Source organism: Elephantulus edwardii, unplaced genomic scaffold (genome assembly GCF_000299155.1).
Source record: "Elephantulus edwardii isolate Elephantulus edwardi_28Jun2011 unplaced genomic scaffold, EleEdw1.0 scaffold00209, whole genome shotgun sequence".
NCBI classification, from domain to species: domain Eukaryota; kingdom Metazoa; phylum Chordata; class Mammalia; order Macroscelidea; family Macroscelididae; genus Elephantulus; species Elephantulus edwardii.
In genome coordinates this window covers 4405260-4409260 of record NW_006399959.1, presented here as the reverse complement: position 1 = coordinate 4409260, position 4001 = coordinate 4405260, and the positions used below count along the sequence as shown (strand labels likewise).

The following is a 4001-nucleotide window of genomic DNA, read 5'->3' as shown; positions in this document are numbered from 1 at the left end:
TTGGGATGGGAGTGTCAGAGACAGTGCGATTGGCACAGGACAGAGTGGAGTTTAGGGCTGTTGTACATAGGGTCGCTATGAGTCGCAAGCCACTCAACACATAACAACAACAACATGAGTCAGCTGAGTTGACATAACAGCTTAGCAACCATTGCCTCCCCACAAGAGGACTCAGAGGGTGGTGAAGTGGGGTGGGCGGTGGTTCTTGCAGCCAGTCCGGGCCTTGTCCTCATTCCGGCCCCGCCCTCCAGCAGGCGCTGATTGGGCACGCAGCTGCTTCTGGAAGTGCTTAGCTGCGGGGGTGGAGGTGAGTTCACATGTTCAGCTCTGGTTCTGAGATCAGGTCTCTGACCATCACCTCTCCTCTGAGTCCGCAGGGTTCAGGAAACTGCGGTTGGTCAGGCCACTCTGGCACATTATAGGACAGGGTTCAGGTCTGTTGTTCATGTGGTTACTATGAGTCCACTGGACTTGTTGGCACCTAGAAAGAACCACACTTATTTAACGTGTATACCTCTCTAAGCTAATATCTCTGGTGGCCTAGTGGCTTGAAGCTGCAGTGCAATCACAAAGACACAAGTTTCAAATCCTCCAGCTGTCCCAGGAGAGAAGGATGTGAAGTCTCCCTTGTGATTTGCTGCCTCTGAAAACATGCAGGCACACAGCAGCAGCCCCTCTAAACAAAGCTTTCATTGAACTAAAAAATTTTGATACTTTTCAAGTTTATTTGTACTTTATGATTTCTTTTTTGAGCCTGCATCTTTAGAGTGTTAGTAATTTCTATATATTAGGATATGTTATTGAATTATGATGTAATTATAGTTTAAAAACTGTATATATATGATCCCATAATTTGATATTTAATATACATTTGATCTGTCTTGTTGAATGTGTTATGTGTAGTTAAATGTGTTTTCTACAGTTACTGGGCTTAGTGATTAGAAAATTTCCTCAAGACCAAGAACGTTAATGATGCTGTTTAGGTTTCCATATCATAATTGTTTTTTCCCTTTCAGATTTACTTGTTCATTGTGAGAAGGGTTTTTAAATTTCCAGATAGTTCTCCTAAAAACATCAAAAGACACATAATATTTATTATTTTATATTTTTTATCTCTATTTTGGACGAAGCCTTGTAAATTTAGGTGATATTACCCACAAAATTGTGGCTACTTAGTTCAAGACAATAGGTGTGTTTTTAGTTAGCCAGTATTTGTTCCAATTATCCTTTGAGCCCAAGGTTTAAACTGTGTGACATCACTTCCTAAAGAGACCGCATTCCAACTCCTCAAAGGCAGCCACTGTGAATTTCATTGCACATTTTAGAAAAGAATGTTTTTTTCTCTTTCAACCTTGTGTTTATCTAGAAGCATCGTGGAGATTTACTTGCAGTGCATTGGTGTACTTGTTGAGCTTTACTTTCAGTCTCTAAGTGGACAGATGTAATACAGAAGTGTTGGGTGCAAAAGTTGTATGTATCAGGAAGCCAGTAGTGAAAATGTTTCCTGAGGCAAATGGCACTCCTCTGCATGGTGTGGACATTTGAAGACCAACCAAAATCATACAAAGTAGACATGATGATAGTGTCAGTTTAGATGGGGTGTTGGTCATTTGATCTCTTACCAGAAGCTTACATTGCTTTAAGATAATGCATCTTCTGAGCCCCTGGGTTGTGTAAACATTTAAAGTCCTCTGCTGTTGACTTACAGGTGGGAAATTGAATGTACCCAGTAATGTCCTGAGAAAAAGACCCAGGGATTACCTCTGAGTAACCAGCCAGCCGTGGACAGCACTGTGGAGCACAGTGAGAAACATGGGTCCACATGATTTGGAGCCATCTCGGTATCAGCTGCTCTATTTTTCGTCAATCCTTTGGGCAATTGCAGAGATTATGTTTGAGTCCAAGGCATCTCAGCAGGGCATGTGAATTTGTTCCTAAAATCATGTTGTTCTCTGAGCATCACTGGAACTCCTTCCTTCCCCAGTGTCCCTGCAGGAGGCTGTGTGTGAAGACCTGGTTCTCCCCAGAGCACCATTCCATCCAAAAGGACTTTGCTGACTTGAAAGAACTTGACAAGCCCAATGATGCTTGGACAGGCCCTGGTCCATATGCCACCACTGGCAAAGGAAGAGGATCTCCAACTCCCTGGAGCAGCTGCTGCCTCTCAAGGGGAAGTCTCTAGCCCCGAAGCTGCCTGGCAGCTTTTCAGACGCTTTCAGTACCAGGTGTTTTCTGGGCCTCACGAGACCCTGAATCAACTTCACAAGCTCTGTTTTCAGTGGGTGCAGCCAGAGGTTCATAGCAAAGAGCAGGTCCTGGAGCTCCTCATGTTGGAGCAGTTCCTGAGCATCCTGCCTGGGGAGATCCAGATGTGGGTGCGCACACAGTGTCCCCACAGTGGAGAGGAGGCCGTGACGCTAGTGGAGAGTTTGAAGGGCGAACCCCACAGACTGTGGCAGTGGGTAAGCAGAGGGTATTGGGAACTAGGAAACTGGAGCTTCCCGCCTAAAACAAGCCTGGAAGCAGGAGCAGCATCCGCTTCCAAAATGGCTTGCCTCCGGAAACTCTATATACGAACAGTGCTCAGGCATTTCGTTCATAGGGTTGCTATGAGTCATCTAGGACTCAACGGCACCTAACAACAACAACCCAAGGTTGGTGCTGTGAACCCACAAATGACACCATTCAAAGAAAGATCTCCTATACGTCTGGTAATGATTATTGCTAAGAAAACCCTAAAGAGCTCCTCTACTCATGGTGTTGCTGTGAGTTGCAATGAACCGTTCCACAGCTGATTTGTTTCCTTTACATTTGTGTGTTTGTTGGTGACTTTCCACACTCTAGCTTTTAGGAGTTGAAAATACAATCTGTGGTTCCATTCTAACTTAACTATCCAATGTTTCCATTTGGTTAAGTTTGGTTTGTTTGGGTTTTTTAAACTGAGATTTTAAGGAAAGTTTAGAGAGTACTTGGATTTCTATTAATTCATTGTTGCACATTTTCCTTCTGCCCTTCCCCATTTCGCTTTTCTCTTTTGAAAAAGAAAATTCTTTCATTATTGTGCAATTCCTCCCCACACACCTGTCCACTTTACTATCAAGCTCTTATGCTCGACTGTTATCTTACAAGTAATACCTAATCATATATTCCTCCTAAGCAGTTCTTACCCTGATCTGTTTCCATGCAGTGTACATTATTTATCCCCTCTTTTCTTACTTCCCCCCCCCAACCCATATGTCAGTCCTATTTACAACAGTGGCGTCATGCAGTATTTGTCCTTTCATGACTAAAATATTTCACTCAGCATAATGTCCTCCAGGGTCACCCATTTTGGATAATATTGCATGAGTTCCTTGTTTTTCAGTACAGCATAGTATTCCCTTGTGTGACTATCCCACAGCTTTTCTGTCCTTTTGTTTGTTCATGGGAAATTGTATTCTTTCCAAGTCTTTACTATTGTGAACAACACACAAATAAACATAAGTGTGCATATCTCTACTTGGGTGGCAGTTCTGGTTCCTTTAGAGTATATTCCCAGTAGTGGAATTGCTGGATCAAATGATATTTCTATTTCTAGCTATTTGAGAAAGCGCCGCACCACCTTCCAGAGTGGTTGCACCATTTTATACTCCCACTAACAGTGAATAAGGGTTCCAGTTTCTCCTCAACCTCACTGGTATTTGTTGTATGCTGCTCTGTTAAATTTTGCTATTCTTCCTGGGGTGAGATGATATCTCATAGTTGTTTTGATTTGCATCTCTCCTAGTGCTAGGAATTTTTAACATCTCACCACCTGAATGTATTCTTTAGTGAAGTGTCTGTTCATAGCGTGTGTCCATTTTTCAGTTAAGTTGTTTACCTTTATCTTCTGGTGCTCGAGTATTCTATAAATTCTAGATGTCATTGTTGTTGTTGTTGTTATGTGCCGTCGAGTCGTTTCCGACTCATAGCGACCCTATGCACAACAGCCCTAAACCCTGCTCTATCCTGCGCCAACCGCA

At 43.0% G+C, this 4001-nt stretch overlaps 1 pseudogene; it reads left to right on the top strand.

The window, feature by feature from the left end:
* Positions 1-2081: 2081 nt before the first annotated feature.
* The window catches only part of LOC102845107, a 16841-nt pseudogene continuing 14921 nt past the window's right edge, over positions 2082-4001 (top strand).